The following is a 20648-nucleotide window of genomic DNA, read 5'->3' as shown; positions in this document are numbered from 1 at the left end:
AATATCAAACACATTTCAAAATATAAACAAGACGCTTCATAACATTTTTCTCTAAAACTCTCTAAAAACTTACTCTAAGCGGACATGCAACTTTTGATCGTACATGTGTGCTTAAGACTTGCGAGTCATGACTTGAGTTAATCGTTAAAAAAATGGTTAAATATACAATACCTCTTTGTAATACAGACGAAATTCGTTTTCCCTCCTATAAAAAAAATTGAATCACCCTCTTGAAATGTTAAAATCTATATTTTTTGCCCCCTAAATGCAAAAATTATAACCTGTAATATTTTTTTTCATTTATCCCCAAATTCGGTGTTTAATTTGTTTGTTTAGAAAAGAATCAAAAAAACAATTTTACAAGAGAATAACCCAAAAAAATATATTAAAGTGGATAATGCAAATATCACCAATACAGAAGAATAAAGTGGTATTAATCTTTAAAAAAAATGTTCACATAAGGTCATCCAATCAAACATTACTTTTGTATCTAACTTTGGTACTAATGTAGTTCGCCCTATCTTGGATCGACAACTATGTTATATGTTCTGAGAAATTCGATTATAATAAATTATTATCTCTGGTCCTTAATATAAAAAAAAAATTACTTTTTAAATTCATTAAAGTATAGATATATATGAACTATATATATAATATAAATACATTGATTTTTCAATAAATCTAAAAAATAAATTTTCTCTTATATTAAAGAGCAGAGGGAGTATAAACATAGTGAGAACCAAAACGAGAATAGTTTATATTTATGTAGCAAAAACACTCTGAATATGACTCCGATACTAACACGACAACATTAATAATAATTTAAAAAATAAATAAATTAAATGTAATCACAAATACCGATACAAATGCTGGTACTAATGTCCAATAGTGACATAGACACAAACGTGTTTTTTCACAATAGTGCTACATAAGTTCATCTAAATATAAAAACATTGACCAAAATTTGGTGCACCAAAAAAGCTACTGCCTTATTAAATGTAACACAAACACAATCCACACATCATGAGATAAAATACAAGCTAACAATGACCAAAGTTAATCAGAATAGGTAGTAAAATCATATGCACCAAAACACACACTACGCTCAGTTTTCAGAAATCTTGAATGTATCGCGTCATCTTCTCTTAATCAAATTATAGAATTGAAAAACTAATATAAATAATTAAATAAAATACTATAATTATTACTCTGGTCAGATTTATAAGAAAATATTCTCTTTTTAAATATATTAAATAAATAATATATTTGGATAAGAAACTATCTAAATACATTATTTATTCAATGTATATAATAAGATAATCTTTTCTTATAAATGAGACCGGAGATATTAATATATAAAAACAGTAAGAATATCGAAATTGTTCTATGGGTCAGCTGTTGTTGCTTGCTTCATGTTCACAAAACGACTGGACAAGAGACTGTCATTCCACCATTGAATTTGGGCATAGGAATAGGATCCACCAACATTATTTACACGGGTCACCAATTTCTACAGGTCAAATCAAAGCACGTTTATTTTAAATCATACATTTCCTTTTTTGGGGCCATTAAAGTAATTACTAATTACCACACCAATTGGTAATATAGGAATAAGTTTTGGAAAAATTTTATTAGGTCATAAAAATCTAAAATTATAAATAGGAAGGACCACTAAAACAAATTGAGAAGCCATTTGTCTAGCTAAAAGACAAGAGGAAATAACAAAGATGTCAGCAAAATAATTTCACTTGGATCATCTAAAGGAAACCACCTAGTTGTACTCTAGATGATTTTAGGCGGCAATTATTGGAAAAAATATATATCTTTGATGTTAAAAATTACTCCCTCCGTTTCATAATAAATATCTTATTTGAGCAATGCGCAGTTTTTAAGAAAATGATTGGATGTGTTGGTTTTAGTAAAAAAATTAATGTCATTTACTAGAATACCCCTATTAATAGTAGTTCAATAACGTCAAAGTTAATAAATAGGAGTATAATAGTGGAAAAATAATAATGATTGATGCATTAGAATTGTAAATGGACAATTAATTTGAGACAATAAAAAAATGCAAATGAAACACTTATTATGAACGGATGGAGTATGTGCTTATAAGTTTGAGAGAGAGTCAATTTAATCGGAGCACAACAATATATCCTTATAAGCATCTTGCAAGTTTCAAATATACACGTTCATTTTTCAACTCAGCAAGAATAACTGAACCAAAAGATGCTTATATTGTTTACATTAACACTTATGATTTATGAGAAGAGCTATAGATTGAATAAAGATATTACCAAGTGGTGTGGTAATTACTTTAGTAATACTATAAAGGGTTTTTATAGAGAGATTATATTTCATAAGAAAATATGTGTACAAGCTAAGCTAGTTTTAGGGGTGGAAATAAGTCAGACCGATAATAGGGACTTACAGACTCAAATTAGACCATACATTTTTTTAAATAGAAAAGGCTTAGGCATTTTTATAAGTCTGTTAGTTAAAAAGGCTAGACCTCAAGCCCTAAAAAAAGTCTTTTAAGCATATCAGGCCGGCCTATTGAAATAAATATAAATAATTTTTTATCATCATTATGTTATGTTTTGTACTTTGAATTAAAATACATAAATAAAACTTGTTTATCTTGAAAAACATGTGAAAATAAGATGAAAACACCTGATACACATTATTTTCGTAAATTCTCTTAAACAAATAGTCTCACAGAACTTATGCTAATATGTAAATTAAAATAAGTCAATGCAAACAAATTTTTAGTCTCTTGGTCTTTAGGTTAGTTAGTCTATTTAAGTATTGTTTTAATTGCTTATTTACATATGTCTAAAACAAATAGGCTTTTATGTAGGCTAATAGGGTAACCAGGCCTTCAAAAAGGTCAGAGTCAGACCTAAAAATAAGCCTACGATTGGCTACAGGCCAAACTTAGGCTTCGGTTTTTTGACAGGCCAGGCTTAGGCTTGGCAAAGCCTAGCTCCGCCCAGCCTATTTCCATCCCTAGCTAGCGTACATTAATGGTTTTAAGCAAGTAGAAAGTGAATCCCTCTACGATGAGTCAATTTCTCTACTGGTGAGAAATGTATAAACTCATGATTAAAAGATGATCATCGCATAATCTTTATGATTTTGAGCATATCGGAGGATGCCTCAGATGGATGTACTATGAGAAGGAAGTCTGATACGGAGGTAAAAGAACTGATTAGAAATATGGCCCATGACGAGTATCGTGCAAAATCGGATGAAGGCGTTAGAAGAAGAGAAAGAGGACCAGTTGATACTCAAAGCATGTTATTAGCAAGTCACAAACAAATGAAAGTTCAACTGGACTTCCTGGCCAAATAACTAGTAGGCTTTCAAAGGGGCAATATTAGATAAAATCGATACAAAAAGCACTAATTTGTGATTTATTCATGGGTGGTCATGAAAATGGCCAATGTAACTCAAAGATTTTCCTTAATAAAGAAGATAATTCCATGGTAAATTATCAACAGAATAATCTTTTTTTAAGAACGTACACATGTGCATGTAGAAACCACCCCAATTTCAAGTGGAGTCACAACATTGGGTAAGTTTCAAATTGATGACAACAAAACCAACCATAACTTCAAAATCAGCATCATAAACAACCTCATCAATTATGTCAAAATCGTCAACAACAATCTCAACAACGCCAAAATAAATATCAACAAAGATATCAACAGAGATATTAGAATGATCTCTAACAACAGCAACACCAAGATCAGTCTCAACTATATCAATAGTCAAATAATCCTTCTAAAAAAAACTTTACAAAGCAAGTTATTAGTAGTATGTTATATTTACAATAGTGTTATGCATATTAAATTTATCGATCAAGATCGCTAGGCAAGGTGGAATTTCGCTAGTGAATGGTAATGGAGCTTTAAGATCTCTTTGAAAAATAAAAATATCTGTTATTTTAAAATATAATTATGCAAGTCCCTAAAGACACGCCATTTGAAGTCTTATGTAATCTCTCAGACAATTATATAATTTCTACTTTTTCAAGTTTAACTTCACCTATCACTCAACTCGTGTTTTCATTATCTACAAATAACACGGAATCTATTGAACAAATAAACTTTTGATTCTTTGTTTAGTTAGTTGAATCAATAGCATTGACAATCAAATATTATATAGCGATTGTAATTCTAATTGTATTCCTAATAATTAGCATATACAAATTCAATTATTCTAAATATTTTAAGTAGAAAATCAATGTCTAGAATTTTCTAAATCAAAGAGTCATATTCGTAGTTTTACGTCGGAAAAGCATTAAGAGCGAGAATAACTACATCAATATACCAGATTTTTTTATAATTGGCTGACTAAGAATTTTACAATAGAATCTTAACTAAATAATCTCAACACAAAGAAAACTATCTACTCATACTCATGGTTGACTTACAAAAAGATAAAGAGAAAATGAATTTGTATCTGATGGCTTGATTCTCCCAAGTAGAAAAGTTTCACCTTGATGAGAGCATTGCTTCCATTCCTTTCATTTGATTATCTTCTTTATAAAATATATGATCCTTTAATTTTATGAACTGCATGACCTATTTAGAGAGTCTAATAAGTAAAATCTTGCCTAAAGAAATGTGTGGTCTCCTCACAATCAAGATTTCTTCAAGATGAAGTTTTTGTTAGCTCATCCAAATGGATCATTAATAAAATATTAATTCTCTATGCAATCAACCTTGCCCTCCTACGAATTTTTACTTGTAGAACCTTTGGAAATCTCTATTATAGGCTCACTATATGAGCTTTCTTGCTCGCCATGTCATCTTTCTCCTCTTGAAACCCTTCAAGTTCTTTTACTTTTCTCCCTAGGTCATTGATGATCCTGCCTTACAATTTTCTTGTAGTCTTTAGATCAATTGATTTTTGCTCCTTTATTATTCTTTGTGGGTTTTCCTACAAAAAGTGGGTGGAGTGGGGGTCATAGATATAATTTTTATGATTAAGTTAATAAATACAATGACTTAGGGGTTTTATCACAGTTTCTTGTAAAATAAGTTAATAAGTTTCGTTATTATACTATAGAAAATCACTTCAATTAGGCACTTATCATCGTACACGAAGATTGAGTTATGTGTTAACTACTTCATTTCGATTAAAGGACATCCTTTTTCATAAACGCGTAGGGAGAATATGGATTTGCTACTACAAAAAGATGTGTTTTTTTACTCATATGCATATTAACACAGCACATGTTGACTAGATAAAGTTTTTTTTCCCATTATTGTTTGATCAGACTTGGATTACATATAGGGATGTCAATTGCATCTGTTAATGGGGATCCCTGTGGGGAATATCTGTGCGGAGATCCGAAGTTGGGGATTTTTTTCCCCGTGGGGATGGGGATGGAGGGAAAAGTTCCCCCGATAACACTTTGGGGCGGGGATTGGGAAAGTATCCTCCGTCCCCGTGGATTCCCCGACTCCGAAGATATATGTTAATTTATATATTTTATATATTATATAATTATATAATTTTACAATGTATTAGAAAATGAAGAGTCATTAGAAGTTATAGATTTGTCACACATAATCAACCACTTGCGCTGGACGACATCGGTATTGTGGTAGTAAATTAGTGGAAGCACGGTAGCAAGAAGTTATGTTACTATTTATTTATTTTTACATAAAAAATATTAGCAACATCAAGTTCTTTTGCTTTTTTTATTTATTATTGATGCAAGATGTATTTTGATTTTTTTTATAAAATAAAGATGCAAATATATGCGTTTTAAAAAATACGGAAAAAAAACAAAATACTAGTCTCATAGTTTTGATCAAAAAGTGTAGAAATTTTTTTAAAATTTGATCTCCGTGGATATCCGTGGGGATCTGTGGGGATGGGGATGGAGGGAAATATTCCCCCGTGGCGGGGTTTGGGGATGGGGATGGGGACTAAATTTAGGGGCAGGGCGGGGAGTGGAGAAGCATCCTCCGAACAATATCTGCCCCGTTGACATCCCTAATTACATATGGTCTGGTAACTTCCAAAATGAGTCTTGTGTCAGTTTTGGTACGTGCAGAGAATTCCATACATTTAGGCGTCTATACCAGACCTCTTGTTAGTCGATATCAGGTTGATTAGAGGTATGTTGAGTACATATACCATGTGTTGTCTGCACAGAACCGGGCGATTGTATCCTACATTGTTGTGAGACTGGGGTGAGATACATGAGGTGAAATTTTCCAGATATCACATCACTTCCTGATTTCAACACTTGAAGGTAAGCTTATGAGACCACTTGTGGAGGAAACATTTGCATGCATCTGTATATGACACTTGAAAATTGAGTTATTATCTGGCGGGGACGGAAGGGAGAGCACTATAGTTCACGATGTTATACAATGGATTTTGAGGGAGGCTAAGGTTGCATTATGACCCAAAAGGTTGAGAAGGAGTCGAAGTAGTTCGCGCACGACACAATCGGATATTTTTCATATTTTGTATATTTTTTTTTAGGATCTTTGAGATTATAGTTTTATACATGATATCATCTATTATGTATTTGGGACGTTTTGTAATATTACGTTTTTTTTGTTTGTATTTTTTATTATAATATATTTGTATAAGTTAAAGGTTTAATTGTCAATTAAAAATACAATTTGTTGTAAAACATATGTTTATATTAATTGATAATTCAAATACGTGATGAGGTTAGTTCTAAAACTTTTTAATCTAGAATTTTTTTTATTGAGTGGTCTAGATTGAACCAACAACTTTTTTTTTTTCTTTATACCACCGGTTTAGTCTGGTTCGGGGGCGAGTTCTGGCATCAAGTGGTTCAATCCCACTCCCGATCGCAGTTGCGGCGTGGTTCTCCCTACCAAGTCCAGTACCAATCACCACTGGACCAACTAACGATTGGTGATTGAACCAACTACTTTTTATGGACTAGAATGCAATCGAATTTGTATAAATGATGTATTTGATTTATTCGCAGTTTATAATACAAAATAGTGAATTCTTATCCATACCCAATCAAATGAAATAGCAACCTAGCTATAATTTACTACAACAAAGAGGATTTTTCTATTTAATTAGGATCAACGTCAATTTTATATGGTATGATTTAAAAGACTAAGTTATGAGGAGGGTCATATTTACTCCAAGAGTAAGTTATAATAACTTACTCCACATCTTGACCATTGAGTAAGTTATAATAACTTACTCCACATCTTGACCATTAATTCTTTTCAATCTAATGGTTAAAAATAATAAGTCATTAAATGTGGAAAGAGAAAAATATTTCTTATTATTTTTAACCATTAGATTGAAAAGAATTAATGGTCAAGATATGGAGTAAGTTATTATAACTTACTCGTAGAGTCAATATAACTCTCCTCTTTTATATATATATATATATATATATATATATATATATATATATATATATATATATATATATATATATATATATATATATATATATATATATATATATATATATATATATATATATATATATATATATATATATATATATATATATATATATATATATATATATATATATATATATATATATATATATATATATATATATATATATATATATATATATATATATATATATATATATATATATATATATATATATATATATATATATATATATATATATATATATATATATATATATATATATATATATATATATATATATATATATATATATATATATATATATATATAGGGAATGTATCAAGTAGGAGGGTTTTTAAATAAGAGATAAGAGGATTTAATGCTAACCATTGGATTAATCAAGAGAGAAATAATAATTACATCAATATTTTAATAAATAATTTAATTTCCCCTCTTGATTAATCCATTGAATCCTCTTATCTCTTATTTAAAAATATTTACTCCAATAGTAAGTTATAATAACTTACTCTACATCTTGACCATTAATTCTTTTCAATCTAATGGTTACAATACGGGCCCTAACTGAATTAGATTTTCTTTTTCATTTAATTAGGATCAACGTCAATTTTATATTGTGTAATTTAAAAGACTAACTGAATTGTTATCTCAACTATTACAACCCAAACCCAAGAATGATGGTTCAAAATAATTTTTGTGTTAGGGTAGTTGAGATGGTAATTTTGTTAGTCTTTTAGATTATATAGTATCCTAATTAGTGATATCATCCTATCTTAAGTTTAAATTTTCCCTGGCTCATAATAAATAGTTATCAATAGTCATTATCATGGTGTGTTTTCTTTTTCCAATTTTTACTAATGGATTTCTTGGCTATTATGGCTAATCATGTTACTTCTATCTTTTTGATTTGCCAAGGCGCATTAAAATGTTAAGGTTCGGTAAGTGTCACACTCGCTAGTTGGGTTTTGTTTCATTTATTTATTACTGGAATTACTGGAATACATGTGGAATTCACTTCATATTTTTCAAAACTTAATTGTGTTTCTATTCTCGTTCTTATCAAAATCACTAAAATAATTTCTATACTTTAAAATTAAATATTAAATATTTTAATTATCACATTTGTTCTAAAAAAAACATATGTTGTATTCAAATAATGGTGTTTTTTAGCTTAAAAAATAGCAATAATATTTTACTTAAAATAACTTTTTTCCAATTTATATTTAGGACAATAAATAGAAGGAAATGGTTGCTTCTCTGGGCTTAAACACTAGTTAAAATGAAGATTATAAATTAATATAATATAAATTAAAATAATAATTGCACAATAAATCATTAGTTAAGAAGCTAAAATTTATTAAAGGTAAAAAAATATAAGGTATGATCAAAATTAAATAAATGTGATAATTGAAAGGTTAAAAAAATGCAATTTTAAAATTAAAACACTATTTTTATAATCATATTGATCAGGCACTCTGCAATTTGATAAAAATTTAAGTAATTTTAAAAATAAAAATATCTTAAGTATGATTTTTTTTTTCTAAATAAGATAAGCAAGTTTAGATTAATAAATATTTTAACCAAACTTTCAAGAAATAAATATAAATAAATAAAATTGATTAAATTCATATAGCTAATTTGATTTTTCATATAGCTAATTTGATTTTGAAAAACCATAATTTATTTAAATTTGGTCTCATGAAGTACAAAATTAAGAAAAATCATTTTGTTTCGGGTCGGACATAAGTTCAAGGGAGAAGATCCAATTGTAATATCTAATCTAGAAGATCCAACACAATAGAGTGATGAATAGGTCGACCCTTTTCAAAAGGTCGAACACCTTATCCAAATTAGTAGTACATCTTCCATCGTTAGATCTTAGACAACTTCCCACACTACACTACATATTGGGTTAGACATTAGCAATTTTAACCATCAGCCATATATATAAGCCTTACCACATGCTATAGCCATATATAAGCCCTACCACGCGATATTCATGAAAGGATTGGGAGGACTGTATGTTTCACGCAATGTTATGGCTAGAATGGGTTGGGAGCTTGATCAACAACCTCTTGACTAGGGCTCAACCTTACATTAACTATAAAAAGGAATTCACAGATAAAGAAGTGGAAAAAGGGCCAAGGATTAGGAAACACAAAAAATAGCTGAACGATGAGACAAGGTTTTTTTGTTTTCACAAGAGTCATTGGCATAATATGAATGAATGTGTGCACTTGAAATGCAGTTTATGAGCTAATTAAGAAATTGAGGCTAACTTGGTATACTCATGAGGCTGATAAAAAAATATGAATGTAGAAGAAAGAAAGAATTTGAATCTATGTGTTTGCAAGTATAATCGATTATTTACATCACCTAATCAATTAGCTAATCGATTAGGTCATTTAATTGCCCCATGGATTGTTTCCAAATTTACACAAACTCTTGGCCTATAAATAAAGAGATTATTTATCATTTCAATTCATCCAAAAAAGGTGAAAAGCCTCAATTTTCATTTATCTCATAATCTCTTTAAATCATTTCTACTTTTCTCGCATATTTTAGTCATAACGCTTTAAGAGTGTTCTCGAGTTTAGTAGGAATTTTGTTCTAGGTAAGGGCTTAATTGTAAATTTATCAAGAGTAAATTTTTCTCTTGAGTAAACTATTCTTCATTAGGAAGTGATTATTTTAGTTGGGAGCTAAACCATTATAAAAGTTATTTGTTTGTTTTTGGGGATTAGTATTAGTCCATGTTTGGCCGGTAAGCTCCGCCATTGAAGAAAAGCTTTATTTTCATTCGTGAAGATCAACTAGTGAAAAATATTCACAACGGTTCTCAAACTCATATTGGTTATAAGCTCTATTGGTTCGAGATCAGTCTGGTGTAAAATCTCACTCGGTTTCTTTGTTCACCCCAGTTAAAAGCTTAGTAGATTCCAGATCATCCCGGTAAAAATATCGGTACGACTTATGGTCAGCCCGTGTAAAATCTTCGTTTGGCTTAGAGACTGATAGCTTGATGCATTATTTGTTATTTGGTTTGGAGACTAGCCGTTTCAAGCCTCAATTTTTTGTTTGATTGGAAGTTAATCTCAAACTTCATTTATAAGGGGAGTTTGTGGATTTAACCTTATAAAAGTTGTCAAGAAATGATGGATACTCTCAAGATTAATTCTTAGCTAGTGGAGTAATTCACTTCATTAGATCGAACCTCTATAACTCAAATTTCCGCTGCATTTTTATTCAAACATTTTTTATAAAATGTTTCCAAACTCTAATTTCAAAAATAATTTTGTTTTAAATCAACAATTTTCAAACCTCTATAATTCACCCCCTCACTTCTTGTGTATTCAGTCAAATGTTCAGCAAGGAATAGAAGAGGTGAGACAAATCGCCAAAAAAAAAGGTCATCTATGCGAGAGAAAGCGTCCCACAAAAAGATAATCAAAGTTGCGACTCAGATAAAAAGAAGGATAACATTTATGAGAATAAGACCAAAGAGGAAAATGTTAACATATAGAATCTATTAAAGGAGGTCTTCCCAGACCAAAGAACCCTTCGAAAGGGACAATCAAAAGAAGGATTTTCTAGCTAATGAAAATTATTAAAGAGGGGGGAATAGTCCCCGAGGGGAAACCAAAAAGACTCATTCTTGGATTAAGGGACATCGAGAAGGTGGGAGGTATCGAGAATGAAATTTTTCCTCTAGTGATAACAATAACTATGGCCAAATTTGACGTGTCAAGAATTCTCATTGACGGAGGAATCTCATGTCCTTATTTGTAATTCGACAAAGGAAATGTGGGACACTCTTGAAATGATTTATGGAGTTCTCCAAGCATCAAATAAAAGAGAATGAACACTCGAGGTGAAGAAGATGAATGCTTCTTTCATAAAGGTTTTTCAATCTTTAGATATTTTGGAAATAAGATTAGAACTTTCGTCGCTAACGGATATCTAAGAATTAAGAATTGGAATCAGAAATCTGATCCTATCCTTAAATGGAGAGATGAGAATGTTTATGATTTTCAAGAAAAATTCAAGAAGGAAGAAATTGTTGAGAAATTAAATTAGTTAATTCAATTGTTAAAGGATGAAGGCATGAGCTTAAATCGAGAAGAATCTCTAAAAACTTCATCAAAGAACATCAATGAAGAAGAAAAATCAACTCCGCCACTCTCCTTTAAAAGAGCAGTCTCAATGGTTGAACGATTTTTTGAAATATTCAACATCAAATGGAAGAACTTCACCAAGAAAAAAATACGAAGAAGGAGTCTTTTCTAGTAGAATCTTCAAAAGAAGAAAGGAGAATATGACTCATGGTATTTCTCTTAAATATTGGTGGTCTAAAATTTCTTTTCTATTACAAGAGATATTTTAATTTCTCAAGCATTAGATGAAAGTTGCTATCTTCACATTTTGGATTTTCTTACCTAACTTCCATCTAGTAGAAAGAAATATTACACTTTTATGTTGACGTAGAATACTATGAGAAACTCCAATTGTTTTTCAAATATCATAAGTATTAGCCATTATTTAAAGGATTTCTATAAATAAAATAGTAAGTTTGAAAAATCGGGTCGAAAAATATATTGGACAAATAATTATTAGTAAATAGATCCCAAAGAATGTCATTCTGAAATGGCGAGAGGTTGTGGCGGGTGATACTAAACAAGACTCACTTAGGCCTCAAAATAATAATGAACCAAAAAATTTCAAGTCTTTAAAACCACTATTGATGTAGAAATTGTTAATGTGGAAAACTTATAAAAGAAAGACATGAATACTCCAATGGTTAGAAAAAAATGGTTCAAAAACTGTTAATAAGGAAGGAAAAGTTAACGATGGTTCAAATTATAATTTGAATTTTTTGCTAAAAAAGCTCATGTGATTCAGCATAGAAAAGTAGAGAAAAAACATTACATCGTATGGCTTAATTGACACTTTCACATATTGTTAACCATATTCCCCTCACGAATTTTACTAGGATGGTAAAAAATAAGAAAAAAAATTTACCCACCTCCACATGGGGTCACCCCCAGCGAAAACCTCATTTTACTTCTGTTTCGGAAATGCATTTCCGAAGTATTTTTTTTTTAAAATTTTCTCAGATTTCGGAAGTGCATCTCCGAAAACACCTCATGGGGGGTGTTTTCGGAGATGCATTTCCGAAAACACCTTTTTTCAGATTTAAGGGAGTTTCGGAAATGCACTTCCGAATTATGCAGAAACTGTGTTTTTTTTTTTATGTTTTTCGAAACAGTCTCGTATTTTTAATTAAACTGCAACGCCAAATAAAATAAGCCGATCCAAATAAGCGACATATAAACAGAAAATACTAATATGATAAATCAAATAGTAATAGGGTGCGAATGATACAATCCAAAAACAAAAAAAAAAATACCCGGACTCCTACTGGGTATGCCTAACCCTCTCTCCCTGGGACCTCCTCTGCCGCCTGTATGCCGCCGCACGGCCCGCATCAGTGACGATCATCTCCATCACTGCGACTGCCTCTGGACCGCCCTGATGAACGACACCTCGATCCAACGCGTCCCGCCCAAGCATCTCTATCCGCTGGCAGATCGGCAGGAGATCAATGGCGTGGTCATCCTCGGCCTGCTGGTTCTCCAGGATCTCCTCGTGTGTTGGCCTAGGAGCGTCGGGATCGTCGCGTCTCAGCAGAGGATGTGACACCCGGTAGAACCATGTGACGTACCCCTCCACACTGTGTCAGTCCTGGGTGACCCGAATGAGACGATACTCCTCCGGTACCACATGACGCTCCCAATCCTTAAATATGCCAGTGAGCTGCACTCGGGTCACTGTGTCGGGAGCAGCCTCAAAAGGTGACCTGGGTATCATCTGCACATACCCAAACTGCCGCATGCACCGCTCAGGATTGATGTGGAAGTCGTGGATGCGGGAGAAGTAAGAGATGATCCAGCTCTGAAACACAAACACGATAATGTATTAAAAATAAATACGAAACATAAATAAATACGAAACAATTAAAATGAAACGTACCGTAAGTAGTGTGCAGGATCCGGTCAACTGCCTCATCCTCCAGCTGGAGGCCTCATTCAGCTTCTAGTATAGGTATGCCAGAGTAGCTGCCCCCAGTTCCACTGGTGAACGGTGGTCAAGTCCATGAAGTAGCGGAGGTAGGTCACGTCGACGTACCTCGCACTCTTGTCCACAAAGATCGCAGCGTCCACCACAAACATGTACCAGCACCGGAGAGCGCAGCCACGGTGATACTGTGTAAATAGGACGTCACCCGCATCCTCGAATTCGGCCGTCGACACCAGGTGGTGCTCGAAATAGGCGCTCAGTATGGTGAACCGGATATGAGGCCCAAATGTCGTGATGCACTCATAGTCAGCAACTTCGGGCTCCATACCCAAATAGAGCGCCATCCACTGACTGGCTTCGACCCTCTGGATCCGGGAGTGGGTCAACAGCGCCCCCTGATCAGCAGGTGGAGAAGACACTGCACATCATGCAAGGTGATCGTCATCTCCCCAACCGGCAAGTGGAAAGAAGACGTCTCCTTGTGCCACCGCTCCACAAAGGCCCTCTGCATGCCATGGCTGATGGTGGTGTACCCCGTCATGCAGAGCCCACTAAGCCCTGAAGCTCTCACCTCGTCGTTAAACCACTCAGCAGTTGGTTTAAACAGACTGAAAACCTTCCGGGAGTGGTTCACCATTTTCAAAGGCTCTCTCTCCTGTTACAAAAAAACAAATAAAAAGTATGTTAAATAGACCGTTAAGAAAATATTGAATAAATGGCTAAATTATAAACGGTTAAATAATATAGTCGGGCAAATTATAAAAAATACCTCTCCCTCCCAGATACGCTGAGCGACGTGCTCGTGGTAGGTAAGCAGCACGGAAGTGTCACTGGGCCCTCCCGGGTAGCCCTCCTCCTGCTCATCCTCCTCCCCGAGTGGAGGGTCAACATCCGGTACCTCCTCCGCCTTGTGGTATGGCACTGCCTCCTCCTCCTCCTCCTCCTCTCGCTGGCGGGAAGAAGATACCCGAGGCAGACGACTCCTCGATCCAGATGTAGAGGTACCCTCGTCCATCTCCACGGGAACTCGCACACGTCCCCGACCCTGCCCCCGTCCCTGCGTCGACGCCAGCTGCGTCGCCCGCTCGCGTCTAGCCGACGTAGTCTGGGTCTCTCTACCCTGTCTGATGCGTGCTTGGTTGCCTGACATGTTCTTGAAAACAATTGAAATCGATTAATATGCGAGACAACAGAAAAAACTAAAAAAAATTGAAATTCTGATACACTTCGGAAGTTCATTTCCGAAACTGGGAATGGAGGTGTTTTCGGAAATGAACTTCCGAAACACCCCTGCGAAGAAGTTTTCTGCAACCTCCAATGGCAGACCCCAAAATCCTAAATCATAACTAATTTTATTCATTCTAAACAACCTAAATAGCAGTTTAGAGTTTGAGTAATGGATCTAAACAACCTAAACAACCCTAATAGAGATATAATAATGGATCTAAAAATTGAAAAAAAATTGATAAACTTACCACTAATAGAGTTTGAGATGATTTAGGTTGAGATTGGAAGAAGATGTTGGCAATCTCTGATACTTCACACTTGCTTTTTGCAGAAATTTTGAAGAGAGGCTGTGTTTGGAAGAAGATTAGGGTAAAATGAATGGGGGAGGGGGGTTGTTTTGCTTAATCTGTAAAACGCGCAGTATTTCGGAAATGAACTTCCGAAATGCTGTTTTCGGAAATGAACTTCCGAAATAAGACAAATTTTGAAAAAAAAAAAAGACGCTTTCGGAGATGCATCCCCGAAAACACCTTTTTCTTGCATTTCGGAAATGCATTTCCGAAGTCAGGGGTATATGTGGTTTTTCACCAAAGGTGACCTAGAAGGTTGGGAGGTGGGCAAAGAAATTCTCAAAAATAATAGGTAAATCAATCTCATATTGCAAGTATTCTTCAAAATCATCAAGATACTGATGGTGAAATCCTAAATACCAATGTTGCTTAAGATATTTGCATACTGAAAGAATTTTGGAGAAATAATAACCAATGCTTTCTTGAAATTGTTTCCAAATCTAAAGAAATAATAATTCAAAAAATTGTTTCCAAATCTAAAAAAATAAGAATTTAAAAAGACTATAAAATTAGTTGTCTATAGTATAGAGAGGTTATCATGGTTCTCACTAATTTGTTTTTGTTTTTGTTTTTGTTTTTGGTTTATGTCCCTTAAATTTCTCTTACATTTAAAGTGAATTTTGAAATGACAATTTGTCTCATATCTTATAGATATTTGTAAAAAATATCCACAATAAAAAAGATAAAATGAATATGGACACGAGCACGAATAATTACTTATTAAAATAAGCAGGTATAAGTGTATACACATATCTTATTATCCACCCCGTTATAAAACCCGTATTATATATTTATTTAATGTCATCGAGGTGAGACTGCTAAGCGGGAAGGGGGCATGCAAAAATATGAATTTGTTTATATTATTATGAATTCCTTCCAACTCCAAGTCACTCCCATCATGGCCAAAAGTGATTGTATCTCGAGTTATTAATTAACAATTTCTAAGAGTGTGTTTGGATGAGATAATTGGAAATTTTAAAGAAATTTAAAATTCAAAGCAATTTAAATGATTCAATTGAAATCCATTCATTTTAAATTATTTTGTATGGATGGAGTATTAAGGTAATTCATTGTTAGATTTTTTGGGTCATTTTTTATAAAATATAATTTTTTGGATCAAATTAAAAAATTGAAAAGTAGGGACCAAATTGCAATTTTTAAAAATTTGAAGGACTAAATTGTAAAATTTAAAAATTATTAAGAACCAATTTGCAATTTTTTTATAAAAATTAGGGTCAATTTTGTAATTTTGGAAAAAAATATGAGGACCAATTTGCAAATTTTGAAGAACTAGTAGTAACAAATACATTTTATGGAGTATGAAGAAATTTCAAATTCTTTGATTTTTGGTGTCATTTCAAAATGATTAAATTTAACTTAGATAAAATACTCCATAAATTTCCATCATTTTAACAATTCTTCATTTTTGTATCCAAACAATAAATTTTGTGCAATTCATTTTAAATTCCCTCAAAACATTACATCAGTGGCGGAGCCAGAAAAACTATGAAGCCTGGGCAAGTTTTCATTCGTTCCGTCATTGGCTTCATAATTTTCTACCAAGACATATTTGAAATAATAATTTTATGACGAATCGTAATAGAGATACGTTTTCAAAAAAATGTTAAAGGCTCTCACAGAAAAGAAGAGGAATGAAATCCTTCAAAGGGTGTCCCAATGGTCCATTTTCCTGCAATCTAGCTTCCATTGAGAGCAAAGAAACTGAGACTTGTTCCTGGTGGAAGACCGAAAGTCATGAGAGGTTTGTTACCCTTTTCAGATGGAATACTTGGTTAAAGAAGAAATTGAGACTCGTTCCTGGTGGAAGATTGGAAATCATGGAAAGTTCGTTACTCTTTTCAGGTGGAATACTTGGTTAAAGAAGAAGCCGAGCCCTATTCCAAGTTGAAGTACATCCGCCGCATATCCCATTATTTGCTAAAAGAGATATAATTAATTTAAAGTCCAAAAAGTATTTGATTACGTACGCGATGAGAATTATTTAAAAGCTAATAATTTATTTTCAAATGAAGTGAGAATTTGAATTTAATCGGAAAAATATGGACAAGAGTAGTGAAATATTTACCGGTGGTTATGAGGCATTAACTTAAGCCGAGAATAAAAATATACAGCTTATTAACTTAATTAACTTAATTGAATGGATAACCTATTTTATTTATTTTTTTGTATTTTCATATATTGATTAAATGAAAAGAAACATACTTTTGATATATTTTTTTATTTTATTTTGAGGACATCTTCCTAATGGTTATAAGCTAAATAACATAACATGAAATTAGAAACTAAATTTAATTAAAATAAAAGAAAGCAAAAAATAGACTAAGAGTGTATGTTGCAACAAAGAGGTATGAAAGAAAAATAGGGCCCAGAGCCCACTTGTCTTAAACCCTACTTACCATCAAGATTTAAAAACAACAATAAAATCTAAAGAAGTGAAAAAAAAAAAAAAACAAAAATATAGGGAGTCAGAGGCGCCTCCCCCATTGTCTTATCAGCATTTAATAAAAAAATAAATTTGCCTCTATTTGACTTTTCAAATTTTAAACACTACCACTTAAACTAAGACACTTAGATCTAATTAAATTAAACAGATAAAAAAACAAACCACATATTTACATCAAAGTAGAGAGAGAAACTAAAATAGTTTAACTTAAATCTTCTTCCTCTCTCTCGTTTTTGCAGGAACCGAAGGAAAAAAAAGGGAACAACAAAGAACAGCAAGCATGATTAATCAATGAAACCCAAAAAAAAATGTGGTGGAGGCAATTTTGTCCGCGTGCGCGAAGGGTGCCTTGAACGGTGGTGCATCGGTTTCATTGGACATGGCTTTTTCGGAGACGACGCGGCTTGTTCAAATGGAGCATATGAGGTTGATCTTCAGAGTGGGAGCTCGTAGCCAGCGGAGCCTGGGCAGCTACCCTATCTGGTCGGGCGCTGGCTCCACCACTGCATTACATTACCTTATTAAAATGCTTCATCCAAACAAACTCTAAGAGTCTAAAAACCAAAAAATCTACAAGTACATGTAACATACTCCTAGAAATGCTCTCGAACACTTCCTTGGCAAACTACTAGTTTTGAAAATATTAGTACTCACAACTCTTTGCATCCTATGATAATTAGTCATCAATCACTCATGGGTTATCTTCCAAAACAAACAATGAACAAACGAATATGTTCATGATCCTTCAACCATCAAACCCAATATTTAAAATTTTATGGTTGTATTATTTACTCCAACTTGCGAATATTACAATAAGATAATTTTGAATAAAACATTTCATCACCAATATCTTTCTACATAATCACATGTGATGTGTGCCATTAACACTAACAATGAAACAATGATTATAATTATTCACCAGCTTCAATAGAATGTGATGACACATTCTTTGCTCGTTTCACTCCCGTTATGCTAATATAAAGCTTCTAACACTACTACATAACTCAAGAACCAATACATTCTTAATCATTGAATCTATGATACGCCTTCCCTTGTGGAATCCAAGGGTAATCGTAAGATTTAACATTAACGTGTTTCCCACCCATTACACTCACACTATGGATTAGGTGATCCCAACATCCATAAAGATTCCTTCAAAATTTAAATCATACTTTTACCATCACAACATTTGGAATCACATCTTGACCACACTTATATTTGGGAAAAGGTGAACCTTAAGGGTGTGTTTGGTTTTGAAGAGAAGTTATGAAGAGAGAAGTAGGTTAGAAATAGTGAGAGAAGAGAGAAAAATGTGAGAAATATAGTAAATTTGGTGTATTATTTGTTATAAGAGAAGTATGAGAGAAATAGAAGAGAAAGAAATGTAACTATTTTTGAAAAGACAAAAATATCCTTTACTAAACAAAATTATTACACCATGAATTTAAAAAATAGATAAAAGTTAATATTTTAATAATTGGATAAAATTGGAAAATGGATACTCTTTCTCATTGGAGAAGATTAAAAAAGTAGTGGGGCCCATTGATTATAGTTTTCTCTCTTCTCTTTCTCACCTCAACCAAACAAGAGAAGTTCTACTCTTCTCTTCAACCTCTCTCGCTTCAACTTCTCACTCTTCTTTTTCTCCTCTACCAAGCACACCCTAAGAGTTTATTCACAGTTTCTCTAAAAAAAAAAAATCTACATTTTATATCCTTAAGATCATACACATGACAAGATAAACAAATAAATTGCATAACATAACTCCAAGATTGAATGACCGATTTGGTTAAAGTACACCTTTTAACAAAAGAGAGTGCTATGCTAATCCAAGTACTTAGGGCCTGTTTGAAAGGCTTTTTAAAAACTCTATTTTAGTTTTTGAAAATTTAAAAACTAAAAATTTGTTTGAATATAATATTTTACAAATGTGTTTTTAAAAACTCTTCACAATTTTTCAGTTTTTAAAAGCAAAAAACTGAAATGGCTAAATTGTGTTTTAATTTTTACTTTTCAGTTTTTAAAAACTAAAAACAAAAACTATTTCAAACAGATCCTTAATCTTTGATCCACTTTTTTAATTATAATAAAACAAAAGTAATTCTTACCAAAACGACATAAAAAATTTATATTATTCATTATTGTATGAACATAAAAATAGTAAAAATATGACACTATAAAGCGCAGGGGTTATCATGAAACAGGTCAATCAGCGAACCCAACCCAACCTTTATTTTTATTTAAGCCAATCATATATGGATCCAATTTGAACCAACTCATTTAAATTCATTGGTATTTGATTCAGATAACATATTTAAAGTTTTAAATCTACGAACCTGCAAAGCCAATCATGTCACGCTATGATTATTTTATTTTATCTATAAATTAGTAACAAACTCGTCCGTCCACACGAGTTCTGGTCTGGTACGCACATTTGTTTATATAATATATTTATTCTAAATAGAAGATTTAAAAAGAAAAAAATATTTCGATCAATAATAAAAAAAATTGTATATAAAAATATTTAGATCAATAATAGTTTTTTTCCCATATACCATTTTTGAATCATAAATATATGGTCATAAATACTATTTTTCGTATATAACAATATTTATAAAAATAATAGATTTTTTCCGTATATAAATGTTATTTTTGTTTAGGCATCGCTTACAAAAATATTTGGATCAATAATAAATTTTCGCATATAAAAATATTTATATCAATAATAGATTTTTTTCCGTATACCATTTTTTAATCAAAAATATTTGGATCATAAATACCACTTTTCGTATATAAAAATATATAGATCAGAAATAGATTTTTTCCCGTATACAATTTTTTTTTAGGGATCATTTACAAAAATATTTGGATCAATAGTAAATTTTTCAATATAAAAATATTTAGATCAATAATAGATTTTTTCTCTATGCCATTTTTGAATAAAAAATATTTGGATCATAAATACCATTTTTACTATATACAAATATTTAGATCAATAATAATTTTTTTTTCATATACAACTATTATTTTTGTTTAGGTGTCATTTACAAAAGTTTATGGATCAATAGTAAAAATTTGTATATAAAAATATTTAGATC

This window comes from Vicia villosa, linkage group LG3, assembly GCF_029867415.1.
Source record: "Vicia villosa cultivar HV-30 ecotype Madison, WI linkage group LG3, Vvil1.0, whole genome shotgun sequence".
Lineage (NCBI taxonomy): Eukaryota > Viridiplantae > Streptophyta > Magnoliopsida > Fabales > Fabaceae > Vicia > Vicia villosa.
This window is presented reverse-complemented; position numbering follows the sequence as displayed.